General features: G+C 43.0%; 1 pseudogene; it reads left to right on the forward strand.

Annotated features, from left to right (window-relative positions):
- Positions 1 to 4,069: 4,069 nt before the first annotated feature.
- LOC147881830 (uncharacterized) lies at positions 4,070 to 18,395 on the forward strand (annotated as a pseudogene).
- The last annotated feature ends 6,828 nt before the right edge of the window (positions 18,396 to 25,223 follow it).

The following is a 25,223-nucleotide window of genomic DNA, read 5'->3' on the forward strand; positions in this document are numbered from 1 at the left end:
CCAAATGAAACGCTCAAATTCTAATCTCTGATTTCTTAGCGTCGATTCCTGGGTACAATTACAGGCGATGGCATCCCGAATATCCTCCGAGCCTCTCTTGTAGATTGCATGCACACAAGATACGTAATTTATTTCCTTCATGCCTATCCATAAGCCCACAATTCCCTAGATGGTTCCCCCTACCACATGTCATCATTTTAGACCTTTAGCTTGGTACATCATTTACCCCTCTCTTGGGGCACAATTAAAACATTTGCCCCTTGGCATTCTTACACATTTAGGTGCACCTAGGCTTGAGCACTCAGAACCACCTAGTCGATGCCAATACACCCTCACCTAGGACCTTGGCAGTTACTTGCCTTGACCATTTAATTTACGCACATGAAATATTACAGAAGTCGGTCATCTAAGAGAAAATGCCCACCGATCTTTCCGAGGTCATGCTATCTCGGCTAGAGCATAACATCTTTCCTCGGAACATCATGACCTGGTGCCTTTGTTTGATCGATCTCTGAAAGTTGTTTGGTCAAAGAACCACTTCAAAATTGAATGTGACTCCTTTGGCACCTGTAAAACCAACTCACATTCTATTTCAAAATATTCCAAGCATTTTCCATTATTACCAAATCAAAATTCAAATTTCCATGGTACCTCAAATGCAGCCAGCCACCAAATCTCCTGTTCTGATTGAACGCTGAATTGCCTTGCATCATCAAGCTCAACCTGAAAGTCCAATATTCTATTCATCAATGTCAAACTGACTCTTTCTAATTTTTGACCTTTGACAACCTCACTTTCATCAAGCTTCAGTACGATCTTTAGTTGACCATTGCATTCTTCCACAGGCATATCATAAAACTTGACCATGGCCTGCAAAACTCTTTGAACATCCATGGAAAAGCATACAAAGACAAGACTAGTTGCCTATCATGCCATGACAACAGAAAAACGCCGAAGAAAAAGCTGCGAGGACTGACTCCTAAGAACGATGACAAGTTCTTGGATTGGCTAGCACATCCGACGCCAAGTCTGCGAGTTGGTGACAAAGGAGCCACCATTGATGCAACCGGCAAATTCCGCAACGACACCCAGTGAAGCATGAAAGGTACAGTTCATGGAGCCAGTTGTCCAATCAGAGGCAAAGACTCAAGCCAAGCTCAAGCTACACTTACCAAGGAATGTCTGAAGGCGGTCGAAGCAACTCCATTGTTGGTCGCAAACCAAGCCAAGAGGCGAGCAAGTTCTCCGCAAAGGGAGCCGAGGTTGGAGTGCATTCTGGAGGCACTGATCCAGATTTCATTGGGAAGATTGCTTAACCTGGTTCCAGGCTTCCACTAGCAATTGTTGCATTCCCTGCACACGGAGTCTGAACGAGAAGAGGTGGAGCTATGCCAAGCTAATTCATGCCCAGTTCCGGCAATCCCTCTGTCCGACATGAGAATTCTAGTTATATCTGCAAAGGCACAAGGGCGGAATTTTGCTCAAGTGCTAGGAGATGGTGGTTCAGGGGTCAATATTGTCACTTTGAAGACTTGCCAAGAAATGGGATGGATGTCCTGGGAGCCAGTGCCATTCTTAGTCCGCATGGCTGATCAACGCCTAGTTCAATCACTCGGAATCCTACAGGCCATTGTTCTGAAGGTGGTGGGCATATCATTCATGGTTTCTTTCGTGGTGCTCAACATGGAAGCCGCAACACCAGAGTATAGCATCCTCTTGGGTAGGCCTTGGTTGCGGCAAGCAAAAGTCAAGCAAAATTTGGAGCAGAGCGTCATTTCAATGCAGAGAGAAAAGAAGAAAGTGCGGGTCATAATGGGAGTGGCAGCACCTTTGGCGGATGTGATATGACCTGTGTTGGCCGAGACGGTGAACATGGCAGACAGATTGGAGGATGATGAGGAGGAATCCTTTCTCAAAGAAAATCCGGAGTTAGTTCCTATCTGCACCATCGATGTGGAAGGCATTACGGAAAGTTACATGCATCAAAGTCTTTTGGCGAGTGCGACCAGCACAGTTCCGAAGGAGGCAACTAAGCCCCAGCAAGTAGTAGCGGATATGGATCTACGAGATCTCCTACAGCAGGAGAGAGAATTTGAAGAATGGATGAGCTGAGTCACATGAGTTCAGGAAGATGCTCTGGATACGGTTTATCTAGAAGAGGATGGAGCATCTAAACCAGTCAAAATCAGCACATTGTTGACAGTTGAATTCCACTATGAGTTGATTGCCCTCTCGCGGGATTTTTTTGATGTGTTTGCCTAGGAATATGCGCATCACGCGTGATCGGAGTAGGAAACTCCTTTGGCTTTGTCACTGTCACTGTTACTTTATGCGGATATGAAGGGTCTGGATCTAAAATAATTTTACCAGCATCGGGTCAACCTCAAACCACATGTGACACCAACAAAGATACAGAGGTATTGTATGAATCTGCACGTGGCCAAGCAAGTGAAGAAGTGGAGCACCTACTGCAGGTGGGATTCATCGCACCGATTGAGAATCCAAAGTGGATTTCCTTGATTGTCATTGTGCCAAAGAAAAATAAGAAATTGTGGATTTGTGTCAACTATCGCAAGTTGAATGAAGCCACTGTACCTCACCCATTTCCCTTACCGTACATGGATTCTATGCTAGACAAAGTGGCAGGGCATGAGGTGTACTCGTTCTTGGATGGATATAGTAGGTACAACCAAATTCGAATGGCTCCAGAAGACCAGCCCAAAACCACATTCATCACATCATGGCGGGTCTATGTCTGCACAGTCATGTGGTTTGGATTGCGGGATGCTCCCTTGACTTTTTAGCGAGCAATGCAAAAGATTTTCGGCTCTAATTTGACAAATTTCATGCGGATTTTATTGGATGACCTTAGTGTGTTCGGAACATTCACTGAGCACCTGGAGAATTTGTGGAAGTGTTTCCAACGATGCAGGGAAGTCTCCTTCAGTCTGAATCCTGTGAAATGTGTGTTCGCAGTCCACAGCGGCCAACTCCTAGGGCATGTGATCTCAGTGGAAGGAATTGCGGTGGATCCGAACAAAGTGGCAGTAAATTATGCAAGCCTTGGCGCCAACAACACCTAAGGAGTGCTTGCGGTTCTGGGCCAAATTCGATGGCATGGCAAAATCTGTAGTTCTTGGCTTACATGGCCATTCCCTTGAATGCATTGGCTCATGTGGAACCGAAGGCATTTGTGTGGACCAAGCGTACCGGCAACTCAAGATTCATCTTTTCAGAGCACCGGTGCTACTGTCTCAGGATTGGGAGAATAATTTTCATGTGTTTGTGGATGCCTCGGATAGAGCTATTGGAAGTGTCTTGATGCAAGAAGATGCAAATAAATGGTATCACCTAGTCTACTACACAAGCCGACGGCCCTCAACAGCCAAAAATAAATACTTTGTCACGGAGCGAGAAGGACTGGGCATGATCTATTCCATCAAGAAATTCCTACATTATTTGTTGGGCCGACCTTTTATATTCCATGTTGATCATTCCGCATTGTTGTATTTGGTAAAATAGCAAAGTCTTACGAGGTTGATTGGCACATTGGGTGTTGCCACTGCAGGAATATGATTTTGATGTGATTCATCGACCGGGCAGATTACCTATCTCGACTGGAGTCTGGAGAACTGCCAACAGGAGTAGAGGATGAGTTTCCTGATGTGGAGCTAGCGGTGATTTTCCGAGCAGATCTGATCACGACAGAGGCCGAAGTCATTTTTAAAGGACCATGGTCATGGTATGATGAGATGCTCTCATTCCTATCTACTGGCATCATGCCCAATTACATGAATAGAGACTAGAGGAAACACTTGGCATTGCGGAGCCGATCCTTTGAAGTAGTCCTGGGCCAGCTATATCGGTGACACCCAATAGAGGCGTTGCTGCAGTGTGTTCCACCTCATGAGCAGGAGGCAGTGCTAATGGAAGCCCATTGTGGGGTTTCGAGTGGCCATTTTGTGGGCAAAGTCACCGCAAATGAAATTTTGCAGGCAGGTTTATGGTTTCCTCCTCATCATCCTCCAATCTGTCTGCCATGTTCATCGTCTGCAAAAAAAATTTGAGGATGGCAGACGGATTGGAGGATGATGAGGCAAAGTTTGGAGCTCATTCTCGAGGAGAATATAAGCTGAGTGGGTGCCCTGATGCGCAGATGAGGGATCTCTATCGGTGGATACTCGAGTCTGTGAAGGAGCAGATTCATGTAGAAGCTTTACGGGTGGCGACAGCAGTAGAGAAGAAGATGGTGAATTCAAAGCTTGGGCAGATTCTGGAGATACTGTTCCCCCTGCATCTGGAGTTTATGGCACCTCGACAAACTACTGCTTGGGTACTCTTGTTCTCTGAGGGGCTTGCTGCAATAGAGTCTCTTTCTTATAAGAGGCGTGTTGTTTCAGTTGTTGAGACTTATGAGGAGTTGGCAAAGGTGGAAAGTATTTGTTGCATGTATGCTTACAGTAATCATGAAATTTGACAATGGGCTAGCTTGCAAGAACCAATATCGGCAGTAGAGGGGGTACCAAAAGAAGATGATACAACTGAAGGTGGAGGAGATAAAGAAATTCATACCATACCAGAACAAAAAGAGCTTCAACCCTTCAATGAAGAGCAGCGTGAGCATTTACAAAAACATGCTTCAAAGTTTTGGGAAACAGAAGAGGAAGCAACAGGTCCTTGAAATTGTCTGTTTATATGGTGTTCATGTTTTCCATATGTCATCTTGCTATATTCTTCATGTGTTGTATTAATTTTGTTGCAAAGATCTTTTAATATTACTTGGAAATTTCTTCTATCTCATTGCCATAATTCAAGCATTCATATGTATTCTTGAATATGTTTAATTTTCTATATTTCATGAGAAGAGGAATGCAAACCAGCAGGAACAGTGTTCATTGATGTTTGGCCTTATACGGGTTGTGTTAATCCAGTAGAAATTTGCACTTTCCCTACAAAATTTGATATGGATTGTGGTGATTCTATTTTGCTTCATGAGTTATTGTCGTACCTACAAATGCTAGATGATGCAGTAGATGTGCGCACTGCTATCTCTTCTAACAGATTTGGGTCAAGCTCTGATTGTTGAAGGGCATGATATGTTCTATTATTTTCAACCAGTGATCCTTGAATTCAAATCAAAAAACAAAGAAGTGCTCGAAAGGATGAATGTCGAATCTCATGTCTACTCGTAGCTCAAAAAAAGACACAGAGAAAGGAATTGCTTCACCTATAACCAAAACTAGAGTGAGAGGGACTTATCCTACTACAAGAAGTATGGTGCATGCTCAATATGTTACATTGAATGAAGAGGAAGAATGCATGCTAGGAAAAATTGCCAAAATGGGGCCATTGAAAGATAGTGAGACAAAACGCTTTGCTATGGTTCTGGGATGCAAGGAAAGGGGAATCACTGCCGATGCTACAAGGGCATTCTTAGCCAACTTGATTAGATTTTATTGCATAGACAACCCTTAGTGAATCTAATTGATCTTGTTAATTAGACTTGCAGACACAAATGCTCAACTAAAACATTTGTACCTACATTTTGATTTATATTTGGACACTATTTGGTTAGATTCGATTTCCAAAACATTATGTTTCAATTTGTGTCGTGAAAGAATTAATAGACATTGAGTTAGTACCTTGTGTCTATTCTTTGTGATGTGAGTTTGTATTCCTCCACTAAAAGAATGATTCTTTGATTTTAAACATATGATAGGTGTTGCAGATTGTCCTGAAAAGTTGAAGAGCTGTCTTATTACAAATTTTGACCCTGCATCCAATGGTTTATGGAAACATGAATTGCCCATACCCATTGATCACGTGTTTGAAATGAATTGCATCCATTATGACGTAAAGAAATCAACGATACATGGGGTAGGATATGGTCTTTTTGTACATACGAGCATCAAGAAGAAACAAGATTTGATGGTATATAATGGTCCAAAGTATGATTATGATACTTGGAGATCTCTCCTCAAGTTTTTCCCAAGGATGAAGACTTATGGGCTGTTTGAAGATCCATTCATTGAGCCATTGATAGATGTGAAATGTATTGTGGGAGATGTATTGTATGGAATCATTGCTAGATATATAAATAGCTCAATGTATTATAAAGAAAGAACAAATGTTATATTTGTATACATCCCTAAGCTACCACCTTGGGCTCAAAAGTCACAAGGAGATCTGAGTGCCCATGGCTACATTACTGTGCAAACCATAAAGGATATCTCCTTCGGAGATAAGTTACTTTGTGTGAGTATGAATACTAGTATGGAATTATTAATGATTGTGTTAAACGATGTGGTGCAAAATTTAGTTGCAAAATTGGCTATGTATCAATGGTTTTGATTATATTTAGCACAAGAAAGCAATTTAAAAAAAGGTTTTTATCAAGACCATGTCTCTGAGTTCCATGATCTCTATTGTGATGGAACGGTGTTTTTGAACACCACATTTATATGATGGATGTCAAAGCTCTACAACAATCCTATTGCATATGTCAATACTTCAATTTATCAACATAGAAACATATGCATTTGGCATTAATTTGATACATCTAATATACCAAATAAAAACTAATAGTTGTTGCAAGTTTAATTTTGTTTTTGAACACCACATTTATATGATGAATGTCAAAGCTCTATAACAATCCTATTGCATATATCGATACTGCAATTTAATTTACTCCAATGAATCTTCCTAACGAAACATCTATAAATTGGCTTTTGTTTGTGGTTTCGATGCATTTCGATGCATATGAAACAACAAACATCTTTCTTTCACTAGCAAATCAACAAATGTTTTGGCCATGGGGCCATGTTCACATCTATTAAGGCCTTTTGCTATAGCAACATAAGGACGCGTGTTGCTTGGGTTCTAGGAATTCGAAAAGTATTGTGCATGGTCTAGTCTCCCCCAACCCAATTGAAACTTGGGTCCTCAATGGAGCTACCGTTTCAATTAAAAACATCAAAATTTACTTTTGAAGTGACTATATTTTATTTCGTGGGAATTGGGATTTTCCCAAATTCTCTAATATAGTGTTTAATGTCCAGCTACAGTTTTGTTCCCAGTTGCTCGCTCGGCTGGCCTCACAATATGGTGCGGGGGGTGATTCTGCGAGAGTGACCAGTTTAGAGGCAGAAGTCCACGCAGTTGCAGATGGAAAATGAGACTTTGCGGAGTCAGCAGGCGCGAGTGCAGCAACTGGAGGACAGGGTGGGAGTTCATGAAGCCCAGGTATAAGTAGTGGAAGCGCACTTGGAGGCCACTCAGTAGTTGCATTTGGAGTATGTTTCGGGCATTGAGCATGAGTTGTTACACTGACATACTACCGATGCAATGGGGCTGAGTACTTATGGGCCTATCTGGGGAATGTCAGTGTCAACATGGAGCAGATGGGCTCGCCCTTGGAGGCTCTTCAAGGAGATGTGCGGGCAGAATGGGACGGACAGATTGCACGATGGAGTGTAGCTGTCGTTCCGCAAACGTGTCGGCGGGAGCTGGTTCCGCACCAACGCCAACTCGAAATGAATGGAGATGCATGGGCTAGTGCGGGTTCCAGTCTGCAAAAGGGTACGCAAGTATAGATGGTTTCTAGACCAAGGGGGTCTAGTACATCTTCCGGTGTTGGTGGTGGTGCAGATAAGGGGAAAGGAGTTGTCACGGAGTCGGTGTAGATTGCAGGGGATTGGCAAGCAAAGTATGAAGAGTTGGCGGATGGAATTGTGGAAGCCATTATTCGCAATAGCAAAAGAGTGGATGTGCTGAAGCGAAAAAGGCATTCCCTATGTCTGTGGTTGGAATTGTGCGCCCACTCCTTTAGTCTGTCATTGCCTCCTCGTCCTCCTTGGTGGAAAGAAGCGGATAAGTTTTTGGAGAATTTTTATAATAAGCACACGCCTTTCCCTGGATTACTACATCCTCCTTCTTATGAACCGATGGTAATTCAGAGACCAGCGATGGCACAAGAACAATGGCAGCAGCAGTTGCCATCGGGTGCTTGGATAGATGAGGTGTTGCCCACGGAGTAGTGGCTTGAACAGCGAGTGGTGGATAGGTCCAAGCCGCATCCTTTGCAGTGGCTGATGAATCTGGAGCAAGATCGCAGGATAAAAATGTGGTTGTGGATGTAAAGATAGTGGGAGAGAGGGAAGGAGTCTCACTTGTGGCTTTCTCACATACACAATGGGGGAATACACACAAAGGTGGAGGCTGAAAACAGTTTTCCTCTTCTTAGTTGTGAAAGCCAAAACAACTCTAGTACAAGGAAATAGAAGAACCCTATATGTGGGTCTCAAACCAAACTCAACTAACTAAGGTGGCATACTAACTGAGCCACGAACTAGAGTAGATAAGGATAGCTGTCGTCCAGCTATTATTCATGGGCGGTGTACCAACCGCATCTGCAGCTAACAAGTCAGTGACATAAATGCACAACGGTCACCCTGGCATATCACGAATGGAGCTCGATATCTCAACACTCCCCCTCGAGCTCAATCCCAATTCCTGCACACCAAGCAGGTCTTTGAACTTGCGTAGCTTCTCTGTACCCAATGCCTTCGTGAATATGTCAGCTACCTGATCCTCTGTGCTGACATAAACTAGATCAATAAGACCTAGTAAAACCTTCTCCCGCACATAGTGATAATGCACCTCAATGTGCTTTGTTCTAGCATGATAGACTGGGTTATTTGCCAAGTGTATACTGCTCATGTTGTCATAATAAATGACAACTGGCCCATCTGTAGACTGATGCATATCATAGAGTAGCTTATGCAACCAAGCTACCTCACATGCAGCCATCGCTGCACCCCTGTACTCAGCCTCTGTGCTCGACAAGGCGATTGTAGGTTGTTTCTTGCTGCTCCAAGTGACTGCAGCACTCCCAACAGAGAACACATATCCACTGGTAGATCGTCTATCAGAAATACTACCAACCCAATCAGCATCAGTGTATCCATGCAACTGTATCTGAACCCTAGCCTCATAAAATAGTCCATGTTGCAATGTGGACTTCACATACCTGAGTATGCCTCTAGCCGCATCCAAATCTGGCTTCCTTGGAGCCTGCATAAACTGACTTACCAATCCAATAGCATAGCTCAAAAGCATAGCTCAAATCTGGCCTGGTAATAGTCTTATAAATCAAACTTCCTACTATGCGTCTATACATAGTAGGGTCTTCTAGAAGCTCACCTGCATCTGCGCTCAGCTTCACATTCTGCTCCAATTTTCAGCCTCCACCTTTGTGTGTATTCCCCCATTGTGTATGTGAGAAAGCCGCAAGTGAGACTCCTTCCCTCTCTCCCACTATCTTTACATGGTATCAGAGCCTGGTTCGTGGTAAGGAGCTCAATGCAGGTAGCACAACCGGAAGTGCAAGAGTGCACTGTCTTAGATTGAGACGCCCTTCGCGGTGTGGCGAGAGGGCAGTATATGCTGCGGGCCATTTTGGGGCCATTTTTGATTCGAGGCCATTTCGGGGCCCGTTTTGAAGGCGGAAGTTCTTCGCAGGCACTCAGAAAAAGGCCCTGTTTTTGCTGTGCGACCACTGCTCTGCTGGTCGGTGAAAAGTTGCCGCAGAAATTGCATCGTATGCCTGTGCGCAGAGATATTGGGAGTTGCAGAATCATCCTTGTTGCCTGTTGATGCAGTGACAGAATATTTTGCAGTGTTCTATAATGGCGTCTCATTCTCTTTCACAGATTGTCACTGAAAAGCTTGACAAGAACAACTTCCAGGCATGGAAGTTTAGAATGACGAATTTCCTTATGGGAAAAGGCTATTGGGAGTTCATTACAGGAAATGAAGAAGAACCAGTTCTTCCTAATGTTCCCAATCAACAGGAAATGCAGGCATTTAAAGGATGGCATGAGAGAGCTAGAAAAGTTATGTACTGGCTGTCTATTAGTATTTCGGATTCTATGATTGTGCATATTCAGGATGCAAGTACGCTAAAGGAGGCATGGGATACTTTGGCAAAAATGTACAGCACAAATACACAAGCCAGGAAAATGCAGCTCAAGCAGGAGTTGCACAATGTGCAGAGAGAAAATATGAGCATCAATGACTACCACATGAAGGTGAAGAAAATTGCAGATGCACTTGCTTCCATTGGGTCACCAGTGGAAGATGATGATCTAGTTTCTGTGACCTTGAATGGTCTAGGAAAGGATTATGCACAGTTCCGAACATCCATTGCCGTCCATGAAAAATTTCTTGATTTTGAGAAGTTGTTTGCTCCTCTAATTTCTGAAGAGCAGAGAATGTGTGGTGCATCTTCTTCAGGAGGAACTTCAAAAGAAACTGTCTTCTACTCAAATGCTGGAAGAGGTAGAGGCAGAGGTAGAGGACGCCGATATGGAGGCCGTGGTAGAAATCAGAATATGCAGCAAACTCAAGAAAACCAGTCCTTTGGAGAAGGATGTGGTAACTCTAGAGGCAGGGGGAGCCAAAGAGGTCGTGGTGGATGGCAGAGAGGCCAAAATGCAAGAGCAATGTTGAATGCTACTATTGTGGTAAAATGGGTCATATGCCAAAAGGCTGCTACAAAAAGCAGAATGACATTATGAATGGAAAATTGCTAAGGACTGCTACAAAAAGAAGAATGACATTATGAATGGAAAATTGCAGCAAGGCAATTATGCATCTTCCAGTAGACAAGGTGATGACAGAAATGAGCATCTATTTATGGTGCAGCATATGACCAATTCTGTGACAAGTGCAGAAGAACGAAATGATGTGTGGTATGTTGACTCAGGTGCTTCGAACCACATGACAGGTCATGCAGAATGGATGCAAGATGCAAGGAAAATGGAAAAACTAGGATTTGTGGAGACTAGTGATGATACTGCACATCCTATTGTGCAGATTGGTAAAATTCCTTTATCTATGTAGGATGGGAAAAAGAAATACCTATCCGATGTATTTCATGTCCCGAACATCACCAAGAACTTGGTTTCTGTTGGTCAAATGGTTGAGCAGGGCTTGCAGGTCAGATTTAATCCTCATGGATGCTTTGTTGAGGATATGAAAAATAACGGTCGCTTGATAGCAAAAGGAAAGAAGAAGGGCAGGATGTTTACATTGGATGCGGACATGCCTGAATTGAGTGCAGCAATGTTTGCACATGGGACCGGTGTTGTTGCAGATATTGATATCTAGTGTAAACGCATTGGTCATGTTAATGTACAGCGACTTAAATCAATGCAAGCCCAAAATATTGTTGCAGGATTGCCTAAATTCAAGGTTGCAGAAATGCATAAGGTTTGTGAAGCCTGTCAATTTGGAAAACAGGCAAGGAAACCATTTCCTAGGCATGTTCAAGAGAGTAAGAAGCCATTGGAATTAATCCACTCTGATGTGTGGACTACTAAAGCTACATGTATTAGAGGCTGTCATTATTTTGTCACTTTTATTGATGACTACAGCAAAAAAGTTTGGGTGTATTTTATGAAAAAGAAAAGTGAAGTGTTTGGGCACTTCAAAGCTTTTAAAGCTATGGTTGAAAAAGAAACAGGCCTGCAAATAAAATGCCTAAGGTCAGATGGAGGGGGAGAGTACCTCTCAAATGAGTTTGCAAGGTTCCTGCAGGAGCATGGCATAAAGCAGCAATATTCATGCAGTCATACCCCACAGCAAAATCGACTTGCAGAAAGGAAAAACAGGCATATTGGAGAGGTATCTCAGGCCATGCTAAATGACAAAGAACTTCCAGATTATTATTGGGCTGAAGCAGTTGCTACAGTAGTTTACATAATGAACAGGACTCCCACTGTAGCAATACATGGCATGACGCCAGAGGAGATGTATACTGGTAGGAAACCAGATATTTCTCATTTGAAAATTTTTGGTTGCATTGCCTATGTTCATGTGCCCGATGAGTTGAGGTCCAAGTTGGATCCAAAAGCTGAGAAGTGCGTCTTTATTGGTTATTCTCTGTAGCAGAAAGGGTATAGATGCTATAACCCTTCTACTCGTAAGTTTACAGTGAGCAGAGATGTTTTTTATGAGATGAGCAGCTGGTATAAACCAGTAAATGTGATGATTGATGTAGATGCACAAAATGGTAATGCTGCACAGAATTCACAGCAGCGATGACAAAATATTTGTGGACCTATAGTCTCCTCTAGCAGTGGTTCACATACTTCGCCATGGACAGGCAGATTGAGATCAAGAGAATCTCCGCAAAGCAATGCAGATAGTGGTATGCCGGTATCACGAAAAGGAAAAGAGAAGGTAGATCAGCCCATGTTTGATGTGAATGCAGGTCACTCTTATGTGGATGGTGAATCCAGTGGCTCAGAACAAAGCATTGATGATGAGTTGGGTATTCCTTCTGTTGTTAAACCTGTAGTAAGGAAGACCAGGGATGTTTTGAGAGCACCTGGAAGTGAGCCTATTTTGCGCAGGTCTACCAGAGCTAGATATCCTGTGGATAGGCTGAAATATGATGGATTTACAGCCATTCACTATGCCTATATGGTCAAAGTGATACAAGAACTAGAACCCACTTCTTTTGAGCAAGCCATGGGAAAAGAAAAATGGGAGAAAGCCATGGATGAAGAAATGGATGCCTTGGAAGCAAATGCTACATGGGAATTGGTGCCTTTGCCTAAAGACAAGAATGCAATTGGCTGTAAGTGGGTTTATAAGGTCAAGCACAATGCAGATGGTTCTGTCAACAGATACAAGGCAAGATTAGTAGTCAAGAGGTATGCATAGACATATGGTATTGATTATGAAGAAACATTCAGTCCGGTTGCAAGGATGGCAACTGTAAGAGCAGTCATTGCTATGGCTGCATCAAAGGGATGGTCTTTACATCAGATGGATGTAAAGAATGCTTTCTTGCATGGTGATTTGCAAGAAGAGGTCTTTATGGAGCAACCACCAGGTTATGTTCATGCTGTTCATCCTGAGTTTGTTTGCAGGTTGAAGAAAGCCTTGTATGGCTTGAAGCAAGCACCTAGAGCATGGTGTGACAAGATAGGACAGTATCTTGTCACTATTGGCTTTCAGATTTCAAGGCAGATTTCTCACTTTATGTGAGAAAAACAGAGAAAGGTATTATGCTGCTTGTCATTTATGTTGATGATTTGATCATCATAGGTGATAGTGATGAAGATATCCTTCATGTGAAAATACTATTGAAGTAGAAGTTTCAGATGAAGGATTTGGGAGAGCTGCGTTATTTCTTGGGCATTGAGGTGATTAGATCGCCAAGTGGGATACAACTCTTGCAGAGGCAGTATGGATTGGACATGCTGTCCAAATATGGAATGACAGGCTGTAAGCCTATTTAGGGATCTTTCTATTCAATACATTGAATGTACAAAAGTAAGTCTAGGTATGAGTCCATGATTTGCAATCGCTAGCACAACAAAAGGATTATTTATAGGTACCTTTCTTACAAAAAAGTAATGGAAGTTTTATTCTTTCGTTGAAAGAGTGTGACGACTTTTAACACTCAAAGATTGAGTCAAGTCAAGTCATGCTCTACTATTCATAAATGAACAATAGAAAGAGTCTAATGTTTCCCGTCCATGGTGAAAGGGATGTAAAGAAAGCAAGGCGAGTGTCTTTTGGAATAGGAAAGAGATATTAAAAAAACTTTTGGTATAAACGTCAAGATAGGCTCCAATAAATGTCAAATTAATGGGACCTCTATATTCAATCAATTGAATGTACAAAAGAAAGTCTAGGTATGATGAATCCATGATTTGCCTTGGCAAGCACAACAAAATGCTGATCTATAGGTACTCATGTTTACAAAAAAGCAATGGTACTTTTATTCTTTGGTTGAAATTGCGTGACAACATATGGCACTCAAAGATTAAGTCAATTCTATTTTGGAACAGGAAGAGATATTAAAAGTGCTTGTAGGATAAAGTCAAGGTAGTACAATAGAAAAACTAGATATGAGTCTATGGTCTCCAATCCATATAGCGAAAGGGATGTAGAGAAAGCAAGGCGGTGTATTTTGGAACAGGAAGAGATATTAAAAGAACTTGTAGGATAAAGTCAAGATAGGCTCAATAAATTTCAAAGTAATGGGACCTTTCTATTCAATCAATTTAATCTACAAGGTATGGGTCCATGATTTGCCATGGCTAGCACAACAAAATGCTTATCTATAGGTACTTGTTTACGAAAAAGAAATGGTACTTTTACTCTTTGGTTGAAAGTGCGTACCTATAGCACTAAAGATTAAGTCATGCCAAGTCATGCTCTATTATGATGGGAGATGTTAAAGTCTCCCATAATGATAGCACTCAAAGATCATATCAAGTCATGCTCTATCATGATAGCACTGAAGGATTAAGTCAATTACTCTATTATGATGGGAGATGTTAAAGTCTCCCATAATGATAGCACTCAGTGATCACATCAAGTCATGCTCTATCATGATAGCATTTGTCAAGTCATGCTCTCTCATGAAAGTCAAGTCATGCTCTCTCATGAAAGTAGTCAAAGTCAAGTCATTAAATCAAGTCATGCTCTCTCATGAGAGTAGTCAAAGTCAAGTCATTAAGTCAAGTCATGCTCTCTCATGAAAGTAGTCAAAGATTATGTCAAGTGGTGACCTCTTATCATTTGTATTTTAAGTTGTCATCATGTGAGATTAATGTTGCCCGAACTAGATATACGATATACTCTTGATTTTTCGATCTTACACTTTCTCAAGGGTGCAAATGGTTTTTAAAAATAGAAACGGAGGGCCATATTTAAAATCTAAGAGAGGATATCTTCAGGTTTGAAAAGTTCACAAATATCTTGATTTTAAGGCCATGATGAAATGACATCCCTTTTTAAAGGTAGTAGCCTTGAAATCATTGTTAAGCCTAGGCTTATGTGTTTTCAAAATTCCATACATAAATATCATAAGAAATTATTTTCTATTGTGAACACTTATATATATGAGTAGATGGTGTGCTCCCTAAGGCATATTGACAGATATAAGGATTGTGGCACATTAGGAGATATTCATATCGTGTTTGTCTTGTTGGATTCACTCCAGCTTTGGTGTGGAAACAATCCTTGTGGGAATTCTTGTGGACAACACATCAAAATGGTTTGGCTTCACCTTCTCAAAATTGCCATCATATTGAGCATCCTCATGGCAAAATTTGCGGGGTGCAGCTCAGCAAGTACGGGAAATGATGAAGATGTGAAGCTTTTGCTGGCATTCAAGAGGGGCATCACCCATGATCCTTTGGGGGTGTTAGGAGGTTGGAATGTTGGCAACAAATCTGTGTTTTGCAATTGGAAGGGAGTCAAGTGTGTGGTTGAGCCTAAGCCACACTACAGTTCTATGCAAGTAGCCCAGGTGAGTGAGCTAAACTTGACATCTAGCAATTTGGAAGGTTGGATCACACCAGCTTTAGGTGGACTCTCACATCTCTCCTCTTTGGATTTGTCTCAAAATCGTCTTTCTGGATCTGTTCCTCATGAATTTGGATTCTTACAAAATCTCCACATTTTGTATCTCCACAACAATCATCTTGTGGGTGGCATTCCCACCACTCTTGGCAACTGCACCGCCCTCACGGATGTCCGAATCCATACAAACAACTTCACCGGTCACATCCCATCTGAATTTGGGATACTTGCGAATCTTCGGATTTTGGCCATAGCTCAGAACAACCTTATCAGTTCCATTCCCAAAAGCTTATCCAACTGCACAAACCTCGTTGCTCTCGACCTTGATAGCAACCAACTAACCGGGGTAATCCCATCGGAGTTTGGAATGCTCACCAACCTTCAGACTCTGCTTCTTTGGGGAAACCAGCTCACGGGCCTCATCCCCTCTAGCTTAGGCAACTGCACCACCCTCACAAATCTTGAGCTTAATAGCAACCAACTAACCGGGGTAATCCCATCGGAGTTTGGAATGCTCACCAACCTTGAGACTCTGCTTCTCGAGGGAAACCAGCTCACGGGCCTCATCCCCCCGAGCCTTGGGAATTGCAGCGCTCTAAGAGCGCTAGCTTTTGATTCAAACGAGGTGATGGGATCGATACCCTCGGAATTCGGGATGCTCCATCGCCTTGCAATCTGCTATTTGAGTTGGCAACTGGACCTTCCTTGCTGATCTCGTCCTTGATTCAAATGACCTAAGTGGTGCAATTCCCTCCGAGCTCGGCAAACTAGGATCTCTTCGACGCATACTTTTGGAGGAGAATAACCTCTCCGGGACTATACCGCCGGAGATCTCCAATTGCAGTCAGCTATTCTTCCTCGACTTTTCTTACAACAGGTTGAGTGCAGCCGTTCCCAATCCCATCGGCCAGCTTCAAGAATTAAGAAACTTATATCTGCAACACAATATGCTCACGGGTCTCATTCCCGAAACTCTGAGCTGGTGCTTCAGACTCATAGATTTGGATCTCTCTTCCAACTCCCTCACAGGAAGTATCCCCTCAAACTTCTCAGTATTACGCTCTTTGGGATTGGCGCTCAACTTATCTCGGAATGCTTTATCCGGATCCATACCTTCAGGATTAGGCGGATTGTTCTCGGTGGGAGCTATCGATTTGTCTCACAACTTGTTATCCGGTACAATCCCAGCAAGCATGGGCGGTTGCCTGGGGCTCTCTTTCCTCGACCTTTCCAGCAATACTTTGACAGGAGAAATACCACGGACCATCGGCAGTCTCAAGAGTCTAAAGCTGTTGAATCTTTCTGGAAATATGCTATCTGGATCTCTACCGCCACAACTCGCTGCTTTAAATTCCCTCGCACAGCTTGACGTATCCTTGAACAACCTCACGGGCAGCTTGCCTTCTTTCCTTGGACGCATGCCTGCCCTCACATATCTCAATGTCTCATTGAATGCCTTCACAGGTGAAATTCCAAATGTTGGCCTGTTTATGCATCTCAATGCTACATCATTTTTGGGCAACCCGGGCCTTTGTGGGCCGATCCTTCATAAAGTCTGCGAGGTCCACCACAAGCTCGTTATCATTGTTACAGCTACTGCTTCAGCGTTGCTATTGTTGGGGGGATTACTTTGGTACTTCATCCATCGTCACAGTTCAAGATCCTCTAATGTGCTATGTCCAACCTTGCGCCGAAGGCAAGAAAGGTTGACAGCTCAAGATATGTGGACAGCCACAGAAGCCTACGATCAAAAAAATATCCTTGGTGCGGGTGGATTCAGCGTTGTTTACAAGGGCGTGTTGCCAGATAACAGGGTCATTGCTGTGAAAAAACTCAAAGACGCACGATCTTACGATATATTCGTAAGGGAGCTGCGGATACTTGGAAGACTACGGCACAGAAATCTGGTCAAAATCTTGGGTTACGTCTCTACTTTGGAGGTGAAGGCCTTGGTGTTGGAATTTGTGAGCAATGGGAGTTTGGAGCGACACTTGTATGAAGCTGGAACCTGCCGATTGAGCTGGGAAACACGTTTGAAGGCAGCAATTGCTATTGCTCAGGTCTTGGTTTATCTGCACCATGACTACGGTCTGCCTGTGGTGCACGGTGACTAGAAGCCCAGCAACATCCTCTTTGATTCCGACTTTGAAGCACGCCTCACAGACTTTGGCACTGCGAGGCTATTCACCGATCTTTCCAGTGGTGGAACCTCTCTCCAGCTATCTTCCACCTTCAAAGGTTCCATCGGCTATCTAGCACCAGGTAAAGCTCTTGCATTCAGATCTACTCTTCCAGAGCCCCGCAAGATCGGGATTTAACATAATTTCAACATGCAAAATAATCCTATGTTTCTATCTCACAGGACATTGTATGTGCATTCTTTGTTTCATTTACAGAGTATGCATACTCTACCCAGGTTTCTGTGAAGGTGGATGTTTTCAGTTATGGTGTTGTATTGTTGGAGATGTTGACTACAAGAAGGCCCACAGACGAAAATTTTGGCAGGGGGATGACTTTATCTCAATGAGTGCGTTCATATTTCCCGGACAAAGCAATCGAAGTCTTGGATGAAGCTCTTCAAGGATTTGGAATCAATAATCCTGTCCATATCATCAGACTCATGGGCCTGGCTTTGGCTTGTACCAAGGAGAATCCAAGCAGCCGTCCTACAATGAAACAAGTTCTCACAGAGCTACTTAAAATAGAAACGGGAATTGGCAATGCTATTCTCAACTATCCTGCATTAGAAAGCCTTGCTACCGCTGGCAGCACGAGGGCAATAAGTTCAGATCAGCATCAAAGGTATTGTTGTTTGATTTCAAAATGTGTTTATCCCCAAGTCTTTTGCATATCTGATCATTAATCGATGTGATGTCTGCCTGCAGGAATGTACAAGAACATTCATTCTCAACCTAGCTAGATGCAAAGGAGTCAGTTGTGCCTATTGAGGCAGTAACTAAGGCGTTGATGGCACCTACATACATTAAGAATAAGGGCCCAACATCATATGCATAATATATGTAGTGAGAATTTAGACATGAAGAATACATAAGCTCGGTACCGTTACCAGTAGACTGCAAGTCAAGCGAGTGTATTTATTTGCATGAGTACCTAGGAAGCATGATCTTGGAAAAAGGTTGTTAGTACTTGCTGACTCTTATGTAAATAACATGCAATTTGTTGCCCGCTCATGTGAAAGATCTTGAATGGTGTGGGCCAAGTCAGTTCTATTATTAACCACAAGCTTGTCATAGGATGATAAAACGATGAAGTAAATGTCTACATCTAAGTGTCAACAATGACTGCCAATAGTCCATGTGGAAAATAGGGGACTTTGGATAACACAATGGTCACAAGATTGAGACTATACTCATAGTCAGCAATGTTGCTACATTATGGTGAGTGGCCAATACGTGGGTAATCGATACCTCATGGATGCTCGTGCTTTCTTGTACTTTCAAGAACCATTACGATTTGGTGAGCGGCCAACACATGTGGGTAATAATATCATGTGGATGAGGCCATTCTTATACACTCAATAAATTAGACAATTATTGGAAGAGATTTTCACCTCACCTTGGTCAAATGCTTCTATAATTGTCCACAAACCAATAGACTTTGGGTGTTATCATATTACTACTCATTTGATTAGTTTGTAGCTAGACGCATCAAGCAAGAGAGAAAACTTAGAGATCAACTCTCAAAAATCATTTTTGGAGAGATTGACTAGTGGACCAATCGGTCTACAATGGGAATATTGATGCTTCGAGAATTTGGATAAGTGACATGACTTGGGCATGGGGATTCTGTCTCCAATTGCTTCTCAGGAGATTCACTCTGAAGAAGGGGGAGGATGTCACCTGCATGCATAAACCTCAAGAAAACCCCTTGTACATGATCCTTGTGAGCATAATAAAACATGCCCATCGTAGCTTATACAGATATTTTCAGCAATTTACTATGGCTCCCTTCCCTTATGTCTCCATTTTTTCTCAAGCTCTTATACACACCCGCTTTCTTTAAATAAACTCTAAGGGCTTCGGGTTAGCATAAGGCTATATGCGTAATTTTGAAGGAAGCCTATGATTTACTTCTTCATATGTAGCATGTGATGTTGGGATTAGATGTCAGCTCCCCATCTACGAGCTTCCATATGAGGATAGGTCCAATGGATGGATTCTCTGCACCTTACAGATGCTCTTACAGATGGATGGTCCAATGGATGGATTCTCTGCACCTTACAGATGGATTCTCTGCATCTAAGGGCTGGTCCAATGGATGGATCACTTCTCCCCTCGGGCATTTCACGAGCATTGAGGTTCGAGGGAGGTATCACGGTTATAGATGGATGGTCCAATGGGTGGATTCTCTGCATCTAAGGGCTGGTCCAGTGGATGGATTCTCTGCACCTTACACATGCCCTTCGCTACTCTCTCTAGTGCCCTTGTGCGCCCTCCTAAGACCTATTTTGGTAGCTTGCAGAGGACTAGATTATGCCCCCCAATGGGGGCATTTTATAGGACTGGAGTGCCCTGTTTTCTTGTGCCTAGAAGCACATCTAAGGCTGGTTTAATGGATGGATTCTCTGCAGCTTGCTATTTCCCTTCACTGCTCCCTCTAGTACCCTTGTGTGCACTCGTGAGGACCTGTTTTGGCAGCCTATAGAGGGCTAGATTAAATTACTTATGCCCCCTACGGGGACCTTTTATAGGACTAGAGTGCACTCCTTTTGGCCCACTGGATAGTCTACTGCTCAACTGCTACTTGTCACTGCAATGGTGGATGACTTTGAGTGTCATTGAGAATGTTTTCAAGAATCATCTTTTGAATCACCTTACCACACCATCTATGGCTTAAAGAAATTTATATGGCTAAGGAAAAGCTAAGAGATAAAGCTCATTGTGATAGGTTTGAACTCATGTCCAAAGATAAAAGATGGTAAAGCATTGTTTTTAGATTCTGTGAGGAGTGTGATCTATGGACAAGAGGGTGATGACATTTTATACAATGACACACTGACACATCAACGCATTGTCTCACATGACGGCTAGGTCATATGGACACATGAGCCATGGACAAGGGAGTCACGATGCTAAGTCTTCATTAGATGACGTTGTGGTTAAGAGCAAAAATCAAATATATGAAGTGATGCTACATGCCACTACCTTCGAAAGTGAGAACAATGTGTCACTTCATCTAGTTGCTAAAACTATGAGAGCTTACACTGCTTTGTCCAAGACCTACATAAGGTGCTTGTTGAAAAATAAGTGGATATTGTTTCAAAGATAGGGTTGCATGATTGAGCATACGAAATCAAAGTTGCATGTTAAGAAGGCCAATGACATGAATTCTAGTCATCAAGTTAGGAGCGTTGGTCATCCAAGCAAAGCAACAATTATGGATAAGAATTACAAGGATCTAATTGGTTTTTGAATCCGTCTCATGCTGCAGGTGATGTTCACTTACTAAGCTTACAGTTTTCATCATCTTTTGATTTGCCTCTTGATTACTCTTGCTCAACTTTTATTGTATTATTTTATCATATAGATACTAGCAATATGACAACTTCTACTACAACACAAAAGCCATTAGGTAATATGTAACTTTGTTCTTTCTTAGGATCATTAACTTGTATTTTATGTATGGCATTCTACACTTAATGTCAAACTTTTGCAACAGAAGGTAGGAATTTTGATGGGGGTAGAGCATATTGAAATCAATGGCACCTTCCATCATAAGAGGTTAAGAGAGTAAGTTTGAAGGGAGTATCCTTCAATAATTTGCAATGCCCTACATGTGTCACTATTCCTAAATAATGGGACTTTTGCATGCTGGTCTATTGAGAAATTCAACCATCAAGCATCTGAGGATCAAACATCACTGGAGGTGGTAGGAGGCTAGATTACCTAGCCCATTCAGAGTTATTAAGAATTGCAGAAAAACAAATATAATGGATCAAAGCTTGAAAAGGGAGATGTGGTTGACAAAAACTAAAGTTATGGCATTGAGTGTGAAGGTTAGGAGCCTTTGTGGCCCAGTAGAGATGGGCATAAGGGGCTGTTGATAGGCTGGCGTGAAGGTGAGCAAGAAGTCCCCAAGGTCGGTAGATTGGCTAGGCAAAGCTCTCTACCAAAGTGGACATGGTGGCATAAGTATACTCAGCCAGGCCATACAATGAATTTGGTGACAATACATGAAGAAGGCAGATCACACCACACAAGAGTATTGGTAGAAGGATAGTAGGACTGTCAAGGCAAATCAAGTCCTGAAGGAGGATAAAGAACCCTGACCTTGAATGGATACAGAAAGCCCAATGTTAGATTTCATTTTTGACAAGAACTATCTTCTTGTGCTAGCAGGAGTGGCTATCAACAAGGCCCCTTCATTTGGGTGCATATTTCACCCTCTGAGGGTATTTCTTTTTGGTAGAGGGCTGAGAAGGGATCTTTATTTATGAAGAGAGGCAATGTGATGGGAGTGGGCCTTGAAGGAGAGGCTAAGGGTGGAGGGGGAGGGTTGACGTAGAGGTATGGGTAGGTATGAGTAATTTTGATCAAGGGGAGGGACTTGTCATTTGGCTGTGTAAGCTGCCTTAAGTAGCACAACAATGTTGCATTAGGCATCTTGTTTGGACTGCCTTGACAGCAGCAGCGGATAAGCAGGAAGCAACACATTGACCAAGATGCAAGCAGTAGTGCAGAGAGCAACAAGTAGCAGTAGACAAGAACAGCAGCAATGAGAAAGGGAGAGAGAAAAGTTACCAGCAATGCAATGACCAACAGCAGTGCACCAAGCAGCAGACAAACACAAGCAGCAAGGTAGAGAGATCGGCGCAAGCACAGCAGACAAGGGTGACCAGCAAGAGGTCATCTTTCATAATCTATGATATAGTCAGACTGTTAGAAATCGACTAACAGAGGGTACGCACGGAAGACTGACAGAATAGCCCAGGAGCTCACACAGTTTGTGGTGTTGGTGGAATCACAAACTCCTTTACTTAATGTGCTGCACATAGATGTGTTGTGCAGACTAGCAAATAGACAGTGAACCAAGCTAGATATAGAATCCACCAAAAGACTCTGAACCAAAAGAATATATTTCCATCCAAAGCTATGGACACTATACATAAGCTAGCTCTAGAGTCCCACAAGGATGTGGTCCTCTGATCTTACCAAAGGTTCCCCTTCTATTTGCTGGTACCTCTAGATCTCTGAGCCTGCATGCTCCACCTTGAGCGTATGTAGACTCTCTGTCCAAAGATCTCAGCACCTTGTTGCCCTAGTAGACAGCCCAGGGTTCAGCGCCAAATGAGCTCAGTCTGCAACAACTCTGGCCCTCCTTTGCCTCCTAGATGTAGGACCTGAGATGAGGCTCTTGCTGCTCCTCTGTTTGCTGATCTGCTGGGTGCAAAATATGAGCCAATAGTCCCTCCTTTTATAGTGGCAATCCTACCCCAAATCAACCGACCCATCAGGGGGCTGAACCGCCTCCTTGGGGCCTTTAAAACTAGGGTCATGTGCCCTCAATTCCACGTAGGGGCCCAGCCCCTATGCAGGCCAACCCCTTGGACTGTGGGCCGACCAGGTTGGTTGGCCAAACCGATTGGTTGCTTTAGCCCAACCAGCCCTTATAGAAAGAGCTCCTTCACTGGCCCTGCCAGCGCTCTCTTTCCAGCTCCACTCGTGTGCCGCTCTTTAGTTGCCTCTTGCCAGGCTAGATCCAAGGCAATATGCTCCACCATCTCTCCTACACATCAGCTCCTTTGATGCAACCGCAACCTCTGAAGCTCCGGGTGGATCTCTTGATGTGCTGCCCACATGGCAGCCTTGCTGCTGTCCATGTGGCAACCACTTCTCTCTTTTCTATGGGCAGATTCCCTAGGTCTCCCTCCCCCATGCTCTCGTCATTTGGAGGCTTACAAATGGGGAGGTGATCTTTCCAACACCCCCTCTCACCGACACATCCCGGTCCAATGCCAACTCGTCAATGAAGTTGCCTTAGCAACCCTCATGCTGAAACCCTCTGGAATAATCCAATGTAGATTCCAGCGCTTCGCACTACTTTTGGGCTCTATGAGTATCTGGTGATGCCTTTGGGGCTAACGTTGCCTTGGCTACCGTCAATAGAATGATGAATCGTATCTTTCGCCCTTATAGACAGTTCACAGGCACTTTCTTCGATGACATTATTCTCTTCTCTAAATACAAAGAAGAGCATAAGGAACATCTTGCTAGCGTTTTCCAAGAGTTGCGAAATCACCAGCTCTATGCGAAAAACAAGAAAAGTGAATTCTTTCTGGAAGAGATCCACTATTTGGGGCATATAATATCCAAAGATGGGATACGGATGGATTCGGCAAAGATCCAAGCCATCCAGGAATGGCTAGAGCTGAAAACTGTGCATGAAGTTCGTAGTTTCCTCGGCCTGTGTTCATACTACAGAAGATTCATCAGGCATTTTGTGGATATAGCAACTCCACTTCATGATTTAACCAAGAAAAATGCAGCTTTCAGATGGGGTACTCTACAGAAGAAAGCATTCACTACACTCAAAGAGAAGCTGGCCACACAGCCAATTTTGATAGTTTCTAATTTGTATGAGCCTTTTGATGTGGATTGTGATGCTTGTGGGGAGTGTGTTGCATTGCACCAGAATGATCATGTAGTGGCATACGAGACCCGGAGACTTCGGGATGCCGAGAGATATTTGGAAATGTACGAGAAAGAGTTGTTGCCTATGATTCATGCCCTCCATACATGGAAGCATTATCTTTTGGGTGCAGACTTTACAATAAAGACTGATCACCAAAGTTTGAGATATTTCTTGACTCATACTAAGCTCTGCGAGAAGCACATGAAATCACCATGAAATGGGCAAATATGCTGTCAATGTATCATTTTTAGATTGTCCATGCTCCGGGAGCCTAGAACAGAGTGGCAAACACTTTGTCTTGAATACCACCCGCCGAGGCGAACAATGTGACTATTGGTTATTGTAAGGATTTGGAAGACATGAGAGAGCAATATGCCAATGATGCAGATTTTGGTGAGATTTTGTAGCAAGTGCAAGAGGGGCAGTCCACCAATAACTATTCCTTGAAAGATGGGTATCTAATGAAAGATGACTACTTATGCATCACCCAAGAGACGAGGCCGAATATTTTGGAGGAATGCCATGCACCTCCATATGCTGGGCATAGAGGAATTGCAGCTACATCTCAAGCATTAGTGAGGTATTTCTATTGGCCAGCGATGCGAAAAGATATACATTAGTTTGTTAAAGAATGCCTCACCTATCAGAAGGTCAAATATGACAGGCGGAAGGCACCTGGTCTACTTATGCTGTACAAATCGCCTAGGTTTCAAAGGACAAGAAGGTGCCCTTTTGTCTACCTAGGGAAGAGGATGCGGTTCGGATTGACGTATAGTGTGACTTGTTAGATATCGAGTTATATATGGAGCTACTCCCCATCATTTCTTTGTAACCCTAGTAGACCAACATAAAAGGTTTTCTCGTGCCCCAGGCACCATGGGAAAGTAAATCAATGGACTTCATTTTTTATTTTCCAAGATCAAAGTCAGGGAATGATAGAATTTGGACTATCATTGAAAATTGAGCAAGCAAGCTCATTTCATTCCGCTATGCAAAACTATAAAGGCAGATCATATGGCCAAGCTTTTCATGGCACATGTCTTTAAGCACCATGGTATGCCTAGCTCCATTGTCAGTGACCGAGATCCCAGAATGACCAATCTATCCTGGAGAGCCCTTTTTGATAATATGGGGACAAATATGAATTTTTCTTCTTGTTTCCATCCCCAGACAAATGGTCAAAG

Source organism: Dipteris shenzhenensis, chromosome 30 (assembly GCF_047967505.1).
Source record: "Dipteris shenzhenensis isolate YYH24624 ecotype China chromosome 30, Dip_SZ_1.0, whole genome shotgun sequence".
NCBI classification, from domain to species: domain Eukaryota; kingdom Viridiplantae; phylum Streptophyta; class Polypodiopsida; order Gleicheniales; family Dipteridaceae; genus Dipteris; species Dipteris shenzhenensis.